At 39.5% G+C, this 19,998-nt stretch overlaps 1 long non-coding RNA gene across 2 annotated transcripts in view; it reads right to left on the bottom strand.

Annotated features, from left to right (window-relative positions):
- LOC142361975 (uncharacterized) overlaps window positions 1-19,998 on the bottom strand; it is a 179,605-nt gene that overhangs the window by 89,416 nt on the left and 70,191 nt on the right. For both annotated transcript variants that reach the window (XR_012764569.1, XR_012764570.1), the window contains exons 5-7: window positions 18,744-18,895; window positions 3,424-3,506; window positions 2,859-2,925 (exon numbers count right to left, since the gene is read on the bottom strand). This is a non-coding gene — a long non-coding RNA (uncharacterized LOC142361975). The remainder of the gene's footprint in view (window positions 1-2,858; window positions 2,926-3,423; window positions 3,507-18,743; window positions 18,896-19,998) is intronic.

Here is a 19,998-nt window from a genome sequence, read left to right as displayed (position 1 = left end):
GGAGTCATTTGATGTTAAAATAACTATCCTTATGGCCCTTCCTGCCTTTTTTTTTTTTTTTTAAATAACAGTTTTGTCACATGTGGTTGTCCAGGTCAGAATGATGTTCTGGAATCGTTATCTTCTGTGTGCAAATCCACAGACAGCCTCAGCTTTGTGCCCACAAACCATTTGTGCTGGGTTCCTGGAGGAAAGTATGCACTGTGCTGGGTGCACAGGGGGCAGTCTGGCTCTCAAGCTTGAGCAAGAAGGCAGGAATGCTCTTTCAAGCCCTGTCAAAAGTTCAGTGTGACTCAAGGTGAGTCTGTTTGGCTCCTCAGCCCTCTCCATTTCCTTTCATCTTCAGGCAAAGAGAATTATTATATTCTGTGCTCTATTCTGAAGTGGTTTTAGATTTTACTAAAAACAATCATGAAAGGCAAAAAGTATAACTTCTTAATTATATCTGTAGTTTTAGCATGCTAGTTCTTGGTGTAGATCGATGGCCTCAGCTCTTTACCTAGGCCCTCCATATTTCCAGAATTTTAGAACTGTGACGATATTATCTCTTTACTTCTTTTTCATTAAATAGTTACATAAAATATGCACCTCTAGAAGTCCTCCCAACCACAGCTAGTGGAAAAATAGGAGACAGTTTTCACCATTTTCCCATTGTGGCTTTTTTAAAAATTTTGTTTCAGTAAGTTCAAAGTAAGTTTGCCAACCACGACTAATGTTGAACCATGATGTCAGGAAGGGGGTGGAGGGTCTTTACATGACTTGATATTTTTGTCTTGACATGTTTATGCTGAAAGAAAGTTCACTGTCTAGGATTTTATCACATTCAATTATTGCTATCAGCTTGTGTATTCAAGATGTATTCTTAAAAACTACCATTAGAATAATTTGTTCTGCCTTCTCCTTCTAGACTGCCAATAATTGCCCACCCATCTCCCCCCTCCCATATCTCCTTCTCACCTACTGAGTCTCTTTCAGTTCCCTAGAGAGGTCTCATCAGAGCTACATAATCCTTTGCTATATATATTTTACCTCCTAGTGCACTGTTAATGGAACTCTTTGATCCCTTGCTAAACTATAGTGGACTTCTCTGAGATAATGTTTAATCTTTTGCTGGACTTACAGGTATTCTGTAAGTCAATAAAACTGCCTTTTAAAGTTACAACTCCATAAAGAGTCATCTCTCTATTAAGCATTCTGTATGAGGGACACTGTACTATTTCTTTCTACTCTATATCCAGGTTATAGTCCATCTCCTCATTCTTCTGAAAGTGCTTTTCAAATGATTTTGGGGATAGCTGAGGTCACACATTCTGATTTTGACACACATTCCTTTTTTGTTTTGTGACTCTGCAGAGAAACTGTTGGAGTACCATGAAGATTCTCTTAGTTTGTGGCTATTTTAGGCAAATTATAATCCAATTCAAGCACAGTTAGAGAGATTAATAATCAGCAAACATAATGTAGATGAGGGAGCCTTAAGAGCAAATCTCAAAGGAAAAGAGATACCAAATCAGATACGGTAAACATCATTCAGTAATTCTATTATTTCAATTGTATACCAATCTATAAAAACATATTTCTTTTTTCAGTTCAGCATAGCTAAAAACATGCAATATCATTCATTCTCATGCAATTGCATGTCACGTTGACAAACATCATGAATAAGACTAGCTTTAGAGATTTCTATAATTTGGTGCTCACCCCACAGAGAATCTTTGCAGCTTTCCGGACCAAGGGGCTCAAAAATTTGCCTAAATCTACCTGAAATTTGACCACTGCTCTGGAGCTAATCTCAGTTGTTAAAGTGCTGAGGGTAGTAGAATGCTCATAATGCATACAAGCAGCTATAGCTACCTGTCTAGTGAAAATTATACTAAGCTGTCTCTATTCTTGTGATAGTTTCAGTCTGGCTATTAACATTTTCTACTGGAAGCAGACAAGACTTCCAGAGAAGCATTGAATGAAATTCTGGGAATAGACACATTCAAATTCCTCAATTTCCACCCTTTTGAAGCATACATGCTACATTTTTCATCTCTCTCGCTGATTACATTATAGCAGAGAAGTCAAGTAAATCACTGAAAATCTAAATAATCACAAAACCTATTCTGATTTTTCTTGCCTTTTATTTTACATTCATTTCAAATTCAACAGTAAACTGTGCCCACCACTAGCTGAATGTGCTGCTTTCATACAGTGTGCTCTGCCCATGCACCCACAAACCTCAAAAAGTAAAAAGAGAAGGAGCAATAACAGAAGGCTCATGCTTGTATAGTCTGTTCAGATAATCAACCACACTTGTTTATTCACATGGGCTAGACATCTAAACTCAGGATGACCTTGATACTTCTAGGCTACAACCAGGAGGCAGAGCTATTTCAGCCTGCAGAGAACTCCAAAAGACACTGATTTAAGAAACCATTTTTAGACCTGTTTGGAAATTAATGTAAAGCTGCATTTCATCATACATGGATTAAAACATCACGTTTCTGCATTTTGCCAGCATGATATGAGGCGATTAATATAGACTAGTAAAAGAGTGTGGTTTTCATGATTATTAGGCTTGTATATCTTTTACAGTCATTACAGCTTATACTTCCCAAGTAAAACCTTCCAATCTATCTTTTCCCCCTGAAATTGCATGAAATTGACAGTTTTTCCTAGAACTCCCCATGAAATTAGCACTTTTGTCCAAAGGTCACATGAAATTTTATAATACTGTTTTTGCTGCAGTATTGTTTACTGCAACAACTTGGTTTGAATACCTCTTGTTCAGTACACTCAGCGACAGATATTTCCAGTATGATGGGGCAGTGACAGGCTACAGTAATAGTTAAAATTTGCCTTTAGTTACTTGCCTGATTTGGCAGCTCCTTAGAAATCTTCCAACAGGTCATGTCTACATTAACTTCTCTGTGATGTCTTCTGGAGGTAAGAACAATTTTGAGACAGGAAAGAGAATAATCAGGAATTTTTTCAAGGATGTATTGAAAATGTCATGATACTTTACTTGCTATTGATTTGTATGTAAAACTACAACTGAATTACTAGTGGGAGTCTAAACTTCAAATACATATGGGTGAAAGTTATCTTTCTAAGCCTTCATCATCCATTCTTCAAAACATAATGTAACACAGAGTCTGAGGAGAAAATATGAAAATGAAATGTGTGTTACAACCAAAACTCCCTCCCTTGCCATTTTTTATACCTTTATATGTAACTTCAAACACCTGCTCTCTTTCTTTTCCTTGTTCTCACTCCTCATCAGAGAGAGAAATAAATGTTTATTCTACCTACAGTCTTCTGAGAAAGGTGTCATTCTTCAGTGACTACACCAAAAATGCCAACCTCTCTTCCACTTCTTCAACCAGTTTCTCCCTAGGGAAATGAAGACCTAACTAGAACAATACGCCTAAAGCTGACCTGCAGAGGCTGTCCTCAAAGCTCTCTTGGTAAGCTCCTGCTCTTGATTCTTTGTCTTCCGGGTTCTTGAATAAGAGATGTCACTGCAAATACAGGAGATACAGAAATCAAGACTTCTCGTGGCGCTGTAAGTTGATGCATTGCCAACAAGTTCTTCAAAACACTAATCCTCCAGAAGATGTGAAAGTTACACAACCACCTAAAAAGCAGAAGAAAATTCCTCCAAATCAACACTGAAGTTTGAGAGAGAACTTCCAAGCCTCAGGGAAAATAACAAAATACATCTCCCACTTTGCCTGTCCTGGAAGCTCAGGAGAGAAATTATAAAATCATTAGGTTCCAGAATGGTCACGAAATTACAGAATCCATTTGTTTTATAGTAACCATTCCAATTTTAATAATATAGCAGCAGTAGGATCATAGAATAGTGTGGTTGCATATTTAAGAATTCCTCGTCATATTCTTAGAAAAAGGATCCTTAGAAAAAGCCCTCAATACAAAAAATAAGATCTTACATAGTAAGAATGAACAGAATATTAAGGGGACAAGACAAGTGACATTACTTTCCAAAAGAAAGAGTTCAATGTGTTTAGATTCCTGGAATGAGCTTTTCTGCAATTTTAAATATTTTAAAATGTAAACTTCATTCCCAAATTTCATTTTTTATGTACCTTTTGATAATTACAAAATGGTGTCAATTATAAAAACTGTTGCATACTACTAATCTTCCTTCCAGATGAAAAATGTTTTTAGTTAAGTATTTGCATAGTGCATTTGAACATTATAATAGACAAGTCACTCTGGACTGGGTAATTTCTGTGAATTCCTTTGTTAGTAATGGCATGTTCTCTCAATGACTAAGAAAAAAACAAAATCAAATAAACGTCAATATTTACCTTCCTGAATGATTTTCTGGTCTCCTCTGAAAATTTTCAAAGTACTTTTTCCTCCAAATCATGAGATGAAAATACTGTCAGATCAAACTTCTTCTGACTGACATTTTTGACAAGACAAATCTTTCTCTAACCAGCTTTTTTTCAGAGTCTGTCCTGCAATGCTGCTATCCATCGAAACAGGCTGCTATTAGGAGAATGCTGAAGCCTTCAAAAGCAAAGATTAATGGAATGAAAAAGACAAAGGCTTACAGTTGTGAAAGACGATTCAGGCCAAGACAGTATAACCAGCAGAGTTGGAAGGTGTAATTTTTAAACTTGTATTTTATGGGCTGGTTTTTAAAATTAAACAGGGTAGCATATATGGGAAATAAATATATGATAATAGGAGGAAAAACAGGAAGACAGGAAAAAAGTAGAAAACTGAAGAGGAAAGGATTGTATTTAAGGGTAATTGAGGAAAAAGCACAGCGCAATGAGTGAGAAACTAGAAGCAGGGTTAGTACAGCAAGGTAATAGAATTTGTTAAACCAATTGACATAGTTAGAGACAAACAGATGAGCTTTCAGGAATGCAAGCCCTTCTTCAGATCTGAAACAGTAGGGAGCACAATGAAACTTTTCAGGTACTGGATCTCTTATTACCCACCCACAGACGATGTCAGAATCTTGACTGTCAGACGAGGCATAGACTAATGATAGGTGACACTTTCTGAAGTTAAGATATGCTATTAAACCTCTTGGGCAAGGACCCAGTTGGATTTGGAGAAGGCAAATCTGGGGGTCTGTTCTCATTCCATTGTTAACCACTCCCTCCTCATCTTCCCTTTGACCTTTTTGGGAGACAGGACCAATTCCAGGGTTCTCCTGTGGCACTGATCATGCAGCTCAGCCCACCCTTAAACCCACAGCTGACCTCATAAGCAGGGCAGCACTGATCTGTCCTTTCATGTTGGTGGGAGGGAGAGAAGTGGTCTCAGCTGGATGGTGGAGAGCAGCTCCAGCTCCCACACCTACCAAACAAACATGCAGCTTGCACTGCCCAGTTCTGGAAAGAATATGTGAACAGAGGCATAGCAAGTCCAAGCAATGCCATAGGAGATCGATCCAGTTCACGAAAGACAGAGGATTGCATAGTAAAGCACAGCACAACATTTAGTGTGCCACAATGTTCTCAGCTTCAGTTTAGTATTATTGTTGAGCCATTACCCCTCTATAGAATGAATGGTATTATCACAGAGTTCACATATTATTATTGTCTCCCACAGATGATCAAGTGTTGTGACCAATTTATAGTAGGGGCACGTGTGTATGTGTGCATGAATGTATTCGAATAGGGGGTTGATAATGAAGGCTGCCGATCACCTGGAGCACACCTGCATTCATTAGAAGTTCGGGATTTTAAGCAGCTACGAGGGTCAGGGCTTTACACAACATCTCTTACTGAATCAACTGTAACAAGGACAGTATCAACCACCAAAAACCAGAACCAGAAAGTACTGCCAGGATGATCCTTCCATTTCACTTTAAACTGCAACAGTAACAGCAATGTGTTAGAATGGCAGACTGTTCCTCAACTGCTATTATTTATTGCAACAACTCCTGGAGGACTAGCAGGTCGAGGCCCTCTTGTACTTGGTGTTGTTCATGATATGCAGTAAATAATAGTCCCTGTCCCTAAAGCGCCAAAACCAGTAAGCTGGCACACAACCTTAAATATTTAATATACTCTCCACACCAATGTAAATACCTCACTTACATCAAGGTGCTACAAGACATAAACAAAAGTTTTATAGTATAGTGATCTAAACAGATTAATTAATATTTCCTGGGATTTTTCGTCCACATTCAGAAGAATGGGACATTGAGGGGCTGAGAGAAGCATCTGCCATATGTGCTTCTATTCCTAATGTAAAAGGTTACACCAAACAGAAAACATACTAATGTCGAAGTGAACAAAGCTACTGACACATATGGGGTATAATTCTGTACTCACATATACCTATCCAAAGGCTGTATGTTGACTTCTAGAGACTTTTAGAGAAAGGAAGACTTTTCTTCTAGAGAACAGAAATGCTATGCCTGAAAGAGCCATTCCTAGAGAATTCTGTGGGAGCAAGGATGGTACATCTGGGACAACAGCTGTATCTGTCATCTAGATAAGTCTATCCTCTTTCAGAAAAAAATTGGCCAACGTCTCTGAGTCACACGGCTGCAAACCCATTAGCACTGTCACATTTCAGAAATGCTACTGTGAGTGCCTCTCATGCTGACATCATTCACTGTGTATAATAAAACCACAACTTTTTCTCCTGGTTGGGCCCACAGCTTTGATAGGTTCTTTGGTTTCTTTCTTCTCTTTTTTTCCACTGTAAGCAGGCTGTATCCAAATTCTATGATTTCTCCTTCAATTGTGTCTTCAGCAGTCAGATGTTTCTTTCTGACCATATCTCTCAAACAACTTGTTCAGGCCCTTATCTTCTGCTTTTACCCTAATTACCTCCTTCAATACAGCTCTTCCTTTCTAGCCTCCCACACACTTATGTCACCTTCTTCTCTGTACAGTCCTCTACAGCTAAGGAATATCTGCCTCGCCTTTGAGTCTCACCCGACGTTATCTTTCCCACACCTTGAATCCATCACTCCCCTGATTATGACATTTAAGCTCCTTCCCCCTATTTCAGAGCTTTGCTCTGCTTATTTATTCAAGTTGCACCTCTTCCCCACCACCCTGGCAGCAATTCCAGCTTTGACAGCTGACTCCCTATTTCTCTGTCAAATTAATAACGGTCTCTTCCTTGCCACCCTTTTTTAGCCAAATAGCAAGGCTACTGCCCTATTTTTCTTTTAAATTCCTTGTCAGTACATTCTTCTGATGAAATGTCGACACAAAAAAGTACAGCAAAGGCTGGTAAGAACACTGGGGTAGGGATGGAGATTGTGAGACTACTTTTGCCTAAAGCATTCAAAGCAAAAACTGCAAGTGCTTCCCTCCTGCCTGTCCACTTCGGCTTTGCAGAGCAAGGTCTGTGCTTGACCACTGCCCCATTCTGACCGAGCTTGTTGCCTGCTGCTTTATAGAATCTATCAGCTAGGACAAATGCCACTGCAGTCTCCATCTCCACATTGCCCATCAACTTTGAAGTTGAATGGGTTTTAATCGAGGGCAGTATTTGGCCTGTTTCCTTAATTAAATATGATCCTGTCAGAATGCTCTTACATTAGCTGGGGACAAAAAGACAAGGAGAAGAAAAATTAAATTATGGAGAACGGGTTTAAATCAGGAAAAGTCATTAAAAAGACACCATTAAATATATGGGAATTTAAGCAGCTTTTAACAAAGAATGCAGCTGGAAAGAAAGCCTAACTGTATTTTAAAATCTGACAATTACGTTCTGCTTTATAAATTCTAATCTTTAAAAGACAACACTACTGTACATTGAGGAAGGCTAGGGAGAATTTTTCATGCAAAGTCAATGACAATCCTAAAATTCAAGGACAGATAAGAGGTATGGTTCAGTCTTATGTTTATAAAGTGCTATACATCCACACTTGCATAATATATTTTTGCAGAATCCTAAATCACCTAATAGTGTGATAAAATGCATATTGGTCCAAGTGCCAGCATCAGAATGTTGCAATAAATTAAGTTCTTATACAGAAGCATAGCTCTGCTTATTTTTCTATGCACAAATACGCATTTGCATGCACACAGCAAACATGTAACCAAAATCACAAAACAACAGCCCTGATTCTACACGTCTGTAAGATGGCAAAACTTCCAGCAATGTAAATACAAAATGAGCTGCATCGTGAAAAACCTGAGTCCTGCATGCTATACCCTGCAAGATTCATACTGACTTTAATTAGAATAGGTACTTAAGCACTAAGTGAATATCACATAAAATATAGATTAATATCCAGATTCAGAAATCGACTGCTGCCAGCTTTATCTAAATATTGGCATGACAAAATCGAAATTATATGGACATAACATTATATATACCTCATCAGACTTTCTAACCACTCACACTCTGTTAGAGTGGTCACCTTTAAAAACTTTACAGCTTAATTTCTCCAAACACCTAGCATTACTCTGGCTTTTATGGTATTTTCTACAGTTAGGGTATAGAATATCTGAAGAATATAAAGATGAAGTTACTGTTATTTATAAGAATTTTAATGGAAGTTGCTGTATTCTGTCTGTTTTAAAATTTAAAGTGCTATAATTTCCCCTGTTTTCTTTGTTTTAAACAGACTGCTCCAAGAATTTCCATGTATCTACAGTAGCTGTAAAGAGCTTATTCCTGTGGGAACTGAATATCACGTCAGTGTATTCTATGTGTAATAACAATGTATGCTTTTATAACAAAAATAGCTGGCTAAGACCAGCACTTTTTCCTCATTTACTTTATATTGATATATAACAATCCTGATAGGAAAGAGATGGCCCTGCCATATTTGCCATGAATCATTTTATAATCAAATACTGTATATTAACCTGGTCTCTGGCCAATCCAGTACCTGGCTGCCAAGTTCATAATTACACTGTTCTACAGTGAAGGGTATGAAATAAATTAATTTCATGCCATTTTTGGTCCTACTCTAAAGTACATTTATTAGCTGGCTAGTATCAGCAACAATTAAAGTTTGTTAGTTCAGGTCTTGATTTTCCCTATTTAAATTATTTTTGATGTCTCTGCTCCATATGCTTGAATCCAATCTGGTTTTTATACTTATTCTACATCTTCTTTCTTTCCTTAGTGATTTTGTACTTTACAGGCTTGTTCCAACTTGTTCTCTAGTGAGAACTTCAAAACATGTATTTTTACCCAAACTCCAACAAGTCTAAAGCTAAAATCATGAACTTGCTTAATATAAAATTACATTTGGATTGCTGACTTTTATAGCATATCCAGCTGTAATGATACATTACTTACCAATCCCTCATTTTTAATGTCAGACATGTTATGTTAAGCTAGCTTGCTGAAGTAATGGATTTACTGATGAGTTCCTGTTTTGGTCTATAATTGTTCAATGATTTCCTCAGTATTAGCTTAACCAAAAAGCTTATATATAATTCTTTGCAATATGCTTGACAGAAATACAGAAGCATACACGAGAGAATCACAGTTTAAGTTAATCAATACAGGTTTTATCAAGAGTTTTTATTTATAGCTAATGCAAATGTTAAAAAAAAAGTTACAGCCATTAATTATTAGCAGTTTTTTTAAAGCACAAAGTAAGAGTTGAATAAATGTACTTTAAGACACTTAAAGCCCAGGCATTCTTTTTAAAATGACTAGCTAAAGAGCCCCTTGGGCTGTCTTTTTACTGCTTTTCAAAGCTCTAATAGCACTTTTTCACCAAAGACACACCCCTTGAATCCTCCGAGAGATACAATAGCATAATTGTTCTTTTAGGTTTTAAGGCCTTGACATATCTGTCACTGAAAGAACAGTGAATAATAATACCAGAACTATTTTATGCAAATTCCACTTAGAGGTTTCAAGATTTTTGTGAGACTGATTTTGCCTCCTTGTTGACAGTTTTATTGTCACATTAGCTTTACATGAGAAAGTGGTAAAGTTTTCTTCTTTGTTAAATAATACCCCTTTTTAAAATCTTTTAGATAAAGTTAAAAACAAATACAAAAACAATGAGATGGAAACATCAATTTGGAAAGGTATCAAAGGAGAAAACAGTAGTCACTTGTAAGAATTTTTCCCACTGGCTTTCTTTTTTCATATTGTACGTTGCGCTCATTATAATGTGTAATATGTACAAAATGAATATTTACTTGCATATATGTGTATATTTACACACACATATAGGGTTATGAATAAAACATACCAGGTTGTGTATTCTTAGGCTAGTCAATGATGAAAGGCTCACATCTCAAGGTCGCAAAGCTACCGAATACTTTCTGTGTGTGTGTATATATATATATGTTCATAGGCGGCTGACTGTATACAAACAAAATATATGCTAAGATGTTGCAACTACGAGGTTCAGTTGGCAGAGAGAGGATAAGATAAATATACGCATACATCATAGAAGATGCTTTTAGGTCAGTTTTGCAAAATTTCCTGAGATGCAGAGATCTGAAGAAGATCCCATCTAAGATACAGTCACAAATACATGTAAGATACAGTCACAAATACTCATAAATACTGTATTTGTGAATGCATGTTAGATGGAGCCTGGAACTTGTCTAGTCCAGTGCCAAACAATATAGACTATACTCTCTACAGAATTTACAAATACATAATTCTGCAAAAAGGATTTTTTCTTTCCTCCACACTGAAAACAATTCTGCATTTTGCCCTACCATCGTGTTTGCTAAAGAAGGTAAAGAAATAACTTTACTCTAAGCCAGAAGAGCCTTTTGTCTTACGGCTAAAAGCATCCTCAGAATTCCTCCAACTATAGAGTTAGTCCAGTCAAGATCCAATCCTTACGACTCGTGTCTCTCTCCTTAAAGTGCACTAGGACCAGAAAAGACGCAAGAATGACAACAGAAAACACATGCTTAAAGAACAAGAGATGCACTAGAGGTCACAGCTCTATTTTTTCAGAATGCCTGTAGGATAGAACAAGGGGAGCCCATTTTCCTTCCAGTGTAGTGTTATCTCTATATGATGTAAAGTTAACAGTTCAGCCAGCTTCCAGGTCAAAATATTTTGCAGTAAAAGAAAAATTAAAGCAGAATAATTTCATAGACTGAAAGAACAGGGCTCCCTTTTAGCCCAGCTTCTATGGAAAGCAACCCCAGAATAAAATCCAAACACTCTGCAGAGCAAGGAAAGGGGGAATATCCCAGTACAAACCCAGTATTTAATCCTTTTCACTATGATCTAAGCCCAGAGGCCACAGATAGTCGTTCCTGCAAATGGGAGAGGAGAAGACAGGAATTATACTATATGGCTCTATATCCCACTCCTGAGCAAGGCTGTGTCCAAGCATACAGAGCTCCTCCACATACAGACAGTGGGAAGAGAGGATTCACAGAATCCAAGAGATTTATGCTGTGCAAGTGTTTTTGCAATTGATTTTCCATTGTTCACATGTACTTCTCTACATTTATATCATGCCTCTGATTTGACTGTTTTCAAAGATTTTCTCAATTTATAGACACTCGTTTGATTGCCCAGGGGTGCAGAACTACCCAGTACTGGTGGAAAGGTAGCTCTGCTCAAGGGCATACTATGAATCTGTATGATTACGACAATAATCCTGGGATATTTAATATTCATGAGGAGCAAACATGACCTCCAATTTCAAGCGCTTACCTGAAAGCACTATTACAGAGTAAACTGCACAGAACTGTAGTATAATAAAAAGTTACTTTGCATAAAGTTGTGCAAAAACTTCTACACTTAATGTAAAATGGATTCATACTATTTTTATACTGAATCCAGCTGCATAAGTTCTTAGTACTGAAAGTCATGAAGCACCAGGTTCAAATGTACTTAGTTTTCCCTTGAGTTAAACTCATTATAAAGACACAAATCAGATTCAAATACATCAGGTTATATTTCATTTGCAAAAATGTAGAGATTCACAGGACTCTCTACTCTCAGTACTGATTCAATAAACACCTCTGATCTGCAAAAATCCACATTTTCATTTTTAAAGCAAAGGATTGCTATTGACCAGACTGTGTATCATTTAGTCTTGATGGTAAACAGTACCTCAACCAAGCACCTGTAGTATAGCCAAGAGAATTACTTGCAAGAGTAACGGATCAGCACTGTGTGAGGAATTCAACACAATGCTCAGTGAACCCAAAAGATACAATGATAATGAGACAGCTCCCGTTAAGTGGCAGAATTATAGCAAAGAAAAGACAATGTGCTATACACATTTGCACAAATGTAAAGACCGCTTGAGATTTTTTTTTCTCCCCTCACTAAGTTGTTCTTTAAGCAGTTCATATAATTCAGATGACAGGTACTCAAACAGAACCCCCACCGGCTCAAGCTGGCCCAGCCTGGACTGTTGGATCCTCCATGGCAGATAGTCTTTTTGATAGGGATTGGGGGGAAAGAAAGGCCCTTTAAGCAGACATATACCCAAAACTAATTTAGGACGTGGTTTTCCAAGGCTTGCGACCATTACAACACAAGGTATTTGTTGATGTGTATGCAACAATACACATTTGCTCCTTACATTGTATATGTATCCACAAATTATAGGTTACAAGCATTCAACCTCCATGAGTTGGCATTTCTTTCCAAGGTCAGTGAGTGAGCAGTGGATGAATGCCAAAAGGTTGGAGAGGAAGTATGCAGCTACTGAGACTGCTGCTAGGTAGAGCAGAACATCTTTTTTATAGTGAGAAGACGACACAGGGAGAAGGACATGTTTTTTCTGGATGTGGTGGTACCAGAGGGCAGAATAGCAGTTGCCTGGACTTTCAGGTTGTCGGTTTCTGTCTGATGTTTGAAGCGACTGAGTGAGTTAAGTGAAGTGAGAGGAAACCTGGGGATAGGATCCAGTTTCAAGTCTCATAATGCCATCCTTCCCATCCTGCCTTTGAGCATGGGGACACCTCACCCACTGCAGCCACAGCCTATTGATGTGGGAAAGATGAAAACAATTTCTGAATGCCTCCCATGTGAGCCATGGAAATCCTGAAATAAAGAATATCCCCTTTAGGCATCACAAGGGGACAGATGGAGGAAAGCCCTCAGTGGGATATGACCAATGGAAAAAATACTGGTTGTGTATTTCATGGCTTCTTTGAAGACAGCAAGCGGCCCAAAGATGGGAGGTGTGGGGGACACAGCAAGGACGCACAGATCCCTCAGGTCAGGAAGCCTGGAGCTGAGGGGCCCATCCCACCACCCCAGCCAGAAGCAGGGCAGCTGAGGGGGCATCAGTGGCAGCCCTAGCCACCAGCATTGGGCACCTCCCTGGGGATGGACTGGGCTGTGGGCAGAGTGGCAGAAACCCGGGGGGAGATGGGCAGGATCGTTCAGGCCCATCACTGCCCTGATGGGGGGAAATGTTCTGAGTCACCTGTTTGGAGATTTTAAGTGGCAACAACCACAGTTGAGCGAAGCGCATGGACCACATCTTAAATCCCAACTGGGACGCAGAGGAGAATGCAGCAGGTGACTTTTGTTTTGAGTGGTACATCTGTATGATCCGTAAAGGAGTTCTATTAAATTACTACAAATTCTGCGTTCAGACAAGCAGTAATATCAAAAGCCATACTTCAGGGCTTCGGCCGGTCAGGAAAGATTTATATCTTCTAAATGCATAAGTACTCAGCAGCAGGAGTGAACTGCCTTGTTCTGAATCAGCACAGACTGGCTATGACAGGAGACAAGCACACTAGATAATATATATCTAAGGTGAATTTTCATTTACAGATGTCTGACTGATCTGGCTTTCTTGACTAACTCAAACTGGTAGGGATAGCAAAAATTTTCTGCCTTTCCCTGCAGCCTGGAGTAGGTTTAATTTCCTGAAATTTCCTGTGATCATCTAATTTCTTCCACTTCGTTCACTTTCCAGGGGCTCAGGTACTGGGGAACAGTGGCCATTCCATTTCTGTACTTGTTGACCGCTACATTAGGTCCTAGGGGCTCAGGTGCTTGACTTTATGTGAATTTCTGGGATACTCAGGAACAATCTAAATAATAATGACCTAACACTGTATGAAGCTCCATTGAAACCAGGTCTTATTCTGAGTACTTCGGCTCTTTGAGCTGACATAGATCTAACATCTAGTGAATTAATATCTAATTTATATCTCATTAACTCAAAAATTCACTTAAATTCTAATTCCAAATTGTTAGCTGATCTAATATCAGTTGTCGTCAGGTGTCACAACTACATTACGGTATAAATATAATAAATAAGTTCATCTGGTTCATCTGTTCCTTAAACTAAAAATGGTATCCTACAGATACAGATGGTCCACGAATTTGTTCGTGGTGAGGCTCTAATGCAATTTTAAAAATTACAAATACAAAAGAGAACATGTGTCTTTAGAACAACTTGCAAAATTGAAAGTTTTGCGCTTTTTTTGAGTCAGCATGATGCATGAAGGAGAAAGCATATTTTCAAACACAAGACTTTTTTTTTCTGCTTTACCTGTTACTCTATTTATCTCTTCATTTTGTGGGTCCTGTCCTTAATTCCCTGTATATTCTTAAGCATCAGCTCTAAACAGAGGTCATTTCATCTTTATATCTCCATGTATGCAGCTGAAACTTGTCTGCCTGCACAAGCTTATTTTCCTGCTGATTTAGTATGTACAATTAGTTGTCTATATCCAAAACACACCTTTCTACAAATCCAGCTCACTGAATAAAATTTGTTATGTTGAGACATTTCTATGGACAAAGGTTATGCTCTGCTGAGCTATATTAATCTCTTTGTTTAAACATCACTAGCTTAATTGGTTTAGATCAGAGCTACACTGTTTTGAGTAAAAGGGTGTGATTAATGTGAACTAAATACGACTGGATCAGCTCAGCACCACTCTACAGTATACACAAACCTATTATCATTGTAGTTGTGAGAGTGCTTTGGAAAACCTATCTTTGATAAGCAAATTCCTTGACAAACCACCAGAGCAGGTGTTCAGATGAAAGATCTTAACTGTGCTGAGGACTTTCTGTCAAAGCCGGTGTGTTGTGAGCCAAGACAGTTTTCACCCGTCCGGAGGGCAAGCTATGACATGAAGTATTATATTTCACATTTGGCCAGGAGGTGTGAAATAAATAAATAAATAGGAAGGATATCTAAGAGCTACAGGAGCAGTGCTTTCACTGCCAGGCACCTTGAATTGCTGCTATGAAACTAAGGAAGGAAGGATGGACAGAGGCTGGGGGAGCTGAAAAGCGTGAGGGAGGGGAGTAGTCCTGCCCTGCAGAAGTGTTTCCTTGCATCTGTCAATTGCAGAAGCCATTCCTCCAGATAACAAAGAGGCTAAAAAGGGCTCTGCCCTGCCTTTACAGTGTTTACATCCATCTCAGGACTTTAATGTCTGATACAATGTTCAATTGCCTAAGATGGCAATAGGAATAGCCATTGTGGCAAATAAGGAAGAGAAGAGGAGAGCTGAACCACCTCATAAGAGGCAGAAAAAGGCACAAAGATACTGCACAAGAATGGAAGCTCGGGACAATAAACAGAAAATAAAATCAGTAATGGAGGACCTCATGAAAGTCCAAAGGGAATGGAAAAAAACACCTGAATGGAGAGTATGACTCATAAGCACAACACAGCACTGTGCAGATTAGATTCACGACTGCTCCAAGTAAGAAAGCAAGGGCACCTCAACACGTCTGGAGGTGAGCTCCCTCCCACAAGACTTTCAAGCATGGCACTTTCAGCCCCCTCCCTTTCAATAATTAGAGAGGAAATGTCGTAAACATTAATCTCCATTCCATATGAGAGGTACATAGGGAACTAAGCCTCACCCAAACACTTCTTCATGCTCTTCAACACTCCCTTGAAGTGGCTTTCCTGGAAGGCACTAAAGAGTTCCCACAGCACCTCTAAAAAACACCATGAAGTTTCATTCTGTAACTCCTGATACTCCAACTCCTATAGCAATCCGGTCACAATTCCTTCAGTTTAGCTTGTTGTTGCAATAGTGAAACTCATCTTTATCATGGCTATAGAAAATAGAAAGAAAACAATTGCATTTATAGTATTGGATCTTTGCAGCCAGCCAACAGCATCGCTTCATGGCTGAGCTCCAAGATCTCAGAAATCTTATGCATTCCCCTGTTTCCCTTAACAGCTTATCTCTGATTGAAATAAAATCTAAGCCTCTCTCTCTCACATATCTCTGTAGAAGAAAATTGTTCAGCTCAAGCTTAGCATGGAGCAGAAGGACCTTCTTCTGCCATTCTTCCCAATCACTGTGGACAATATCCACAGTCTGCCTGCTACTCAGGCCCATAAAGTCAGAAACCTCTGCAGCTCGGGGCCCTCTGCCTATGCCTTCGCAGTGAAACTTTAAGTCTTGCTGAGATTCTTTCTGCACGCCATTCTTCTAAACAACATATCCAGACTCCCATCTCTCATCTTGACTGCTGCAACATCCTTTTCTCAAATCTTGACAAATACAGTCATGCACTGCTCATATCCATTCACAGTTCTGCTGCAAAGATCATTTTCTCAAAGATCATTTTCTCTGGCTGTTGCTTTGACCATGTCATTCCTCATTCTGTATCCCCTTGTCTGGCTCCACGTTATGTTATTACATCAAACGTAAGCCTTCCATAGACCAGCAGAGACTGTCCTCAGCCTGCGTGTCATTTCTCAGTCATAGCTCCCAATTCTGACCAATGCATGATGTTAGCTTCCTTCTGCAGATTATCAGCTATCCTAGCATGAAACACTTGCCTATTAGTATTCTCAGAGACTTTCCAGTGCAAAAATCCCTCCCAAAAACCTCTTTTTTTGCTTGATATATACAAAAAGCCAATTTGATGCTGTACTAGTCCTGATTCTCTTCTGCTCCTGGATCCTCTTGGGATGGGATGAGGATTTTTTGACGGGGAACAGGTTACATCTCCCAGATTATGACTCTAACAATTGATTTTGAGACAGGCTCCTGATTTTGTGAAGGACAACCAGGGGATCAGGCCCAGCCAGCATGGATTCATGAAGGGCAGGTCCTGCTTGACCAACCTGATCTTCTTCTATGACCAGGTGACCCACCTAGTGGATGAGGGAAAGGCTGTCGATGTTGTCTAGTTGGACTTTAGTAAGGCCTTTGACACTGTTCCACACAGCATCCTCCTGGAGAAACTAGCTGCCCATGGTTTCGATGGGTGTACTCTCTGCTGGATAAAGAACTGGCTGAATGGCTGAGTGCAGAGAGTGGTGGTGAATGGAGTTAAATCCAGTTGTCGGCCAGTCACTAGTGGTGTTCCCCAGGGCCCAGTTTTGGGTCCGGTCTTGTTTAACATCTTTATCAATGATCTGGATGAGAGGATTGAGTGCTCCCTCAGTAAATTTGCAGATGACACCAAGTTGGGCAGGAGTGTCAATCTGCTTGAGGGTAGGAAGGCTCTGCAGAAGGATCTGGACAGGCTGGATCAATGGGAGGAGGTCAATCGTATGAGTTTCAACAAGGCCAAGTGCTGGGTCCTGCACTTCGGTCACAACAACGCCTTGCAATGCTATAGGCTTGGGAAAGAGTGGCTGGAAAGCTGGCCGGTGGAAAAGGATCTTGGGGTGTTTGTCGACAGCCAGCTGAACATGAGCCAGCAGTGTGCCCAGGTGGCCAAGAAGGCCAACAGCATCCTGGCTCGGATCAGGAATAGTGTGGCCACCAGGAGTAAGGAGGTGATCGTGCCCCTGTACTTGGCACTGATGAGGCCGCACCTCAAGCACTGTGTTCAGTTTTGGGCCCCTCACTACAAGAAAGACATTGAGGTGCTGGAGTGTGTCCAGAGAAGGGCAACGAGTCTGGTGAAGGGTCTAGAGAACAAGTCCTATGAGGAGCAGCTGAGGGAGCTGGGGCTGTTTAGTCTGGATAAGAGGAGACTGAGAGGGGACATTATTGCTTTCTACAACTACCTGAAAAGAGGTTGTAGTGAGGCAGGTGTTGGTCTCTGCTCCCAACTAACCAGCGATAAGACGAGAGGCAATGGCCTCAAGTTGCGTCAGGGGAGGTTGAGATTAGATATTAGGAAAAATTTCTTTACCGATAGAGTGGTCAGACATTGGAACAGGCTGCTCAGGGAAGTGGTGGAGTCACCATCCCTGGAGGTGTTCAAAAAACGTGTAGATGTGGCACTTCAGGATATAGTTTAGCAGGCCTGGTGTTGTTGAGTGGATGGTTGGACTTGATGATCTTAGAGGTCTTTTCCAACCTATGATTCTACGATCCCTTCAGGGATGCATTTACTTATAATAGCTAGCAGTAGACACTTTCAAGGCAAATAACAGTCAAGAGTCAGTAGAACAAAGATTCACTTATCTTGCCTTTTCCTCAGACTCCCAAAACATGAAGGCCATCTTCTAGAAGGTAGAGTTGACCACATGATGTAAGAGGTGCCTCTGCTTTCCATTACTAGTTGAGCCTGAGCTTCATCTGAGCTTAGCAAGACTCTCTGCTGGTCATTTTGGACAGTTTGGCGCTCTACATTTATTTTGCAAGTACAGAGTAACAAAAGTGAAGGGAAAGACTTTGTCCTTGCTGCCTTTTGCCTTCTTCTTCCAACAAACATTACATGTATTCCATTACAACTCCTACTGTCATTCTCCCTTCTCATCTTTAAGGTTTTGCCATTTTTGCAAGACTTCCAGACAGTACCTCTTCTTCTACATTCCGTATGAGTCTCCCACATGCACTTCCAGTTATGGTCAGAGCTCAATCTAACCTTCCATTACTTTTGTTTAGTCCCATCCTAACATACTAATGATATGCTTATCGCTGTTTCCTTACCTTTCTTATTTAGATACTCTGCTCCAATACACTTTCCACCAATTCTGTTCAATTCCTGGGGTGTGACATCAGCTACAATTCTAGTCTTCGTTTCACCAGTGCAATGTAATACATAGTAAAGCTTTTGCTGGGTAGTTCAGGACTTTTATTAGCTGAAAACAATAACAAAATACAGCTTTAATGTCCAATATGACCTGAAATGCAAATAAAATTAATTTGATAGGCAATATCTAGTTGTACGAGTCAATCATCTTAAAGTGGGTCAGTGCTCAAAAATGAAAGCTCCTACTGATTTGGATAGTGGGAAAAGTGCTAACATTTAAACTTCCATAGTGTTTAATGTTCTGTGCCTATTACTCACCTTGTATTGGTCTCTTCTTTGCTTGAAGGCCAAAATTCAACTTCAAGAAAAATAATTTAAGAAAATAATCACGCAGACATATAGAAAAGTACATAAAAGCATCCTTGACACAAAAAATGTAAATCACAACACTTACAACTTATTTTCTTTTCTTTCTCCTCCCCTTCTTTTTCTAAGGCATAAAAAGAATAAATAAAAAAAAAGTGAAGCAAAAAAAAAAAGGGAAACCTGGCATAGTTATCATTCATGTTGATGTCAACAGCCCTGCATAGACAGGTAACAGGAAAATACCACCCCAGGGATCCTATTCATGGTGCACAGCAGGGCCCTGTCTGTAATTACTGTGGCCTAGTTATTTCTCAGGGAAAAAAGTCCAGCACGAGATCCTTTTTTTTCTTAATAGGTGAAGTTGAACCTAAAGCACTGTAATTTTAATCAAATCTTTCCCATCTGCGTGTAGTGTCTCTGAGAAGTTGAAGATTTAAGTGTATGTTGTAGGGTTTGCTGAATAGTCCCAGCGGGGGGAGAAAGGGCAGAGAGATGGTAATTATGTTACACTTAAAGGTATTTCTGTTGCCAAGGGAGGGGGGGTTTTTTGTTAGGTTTTTTTTTCCGTTTCTCTTTCTGTCTCTTTTCCCCCTTCCCCTAGTGAGGGTTAAGATGATGTCATGGACGGAAAGGAAATACTGCAATGGAACAGAAGGCAAAGCCAGAGAAAGAGGGGGAAATGATAAAGCAGCAGTTTATAATATGTCCATGAATTGTTTTAAAAATAGAAGGTTTCAAGAAGGATGATGAAGTAGTTTGAGGTGGCATTTTCTGCGTTACTTCTTTTCCCCAGTGAAGTCTCATAATTATAAACCCCAAGTAAAAGCTTACAGTGAATATGTTACC

The sequence above is a fragment of the Opisthocomus hoazin genome, chromosome 7 (assembly GCF_030867145.1).
Source record: "Opisthocomus hoazin isolate bOpiHoa1 chromosome 7, bOpiHoa1.hap1, whole genome shotgun sequence".
NCBI classification, from domain to species: Eukaryota; Metazoa; Chordata; class Aves; order Opisthocomiformes; family Opisthocomidae; genus Opisthocomus; species Opisthocomus hoazin.
This window is presented reverse-complemented; position numbering and strand designations above follow the sequence as displayed.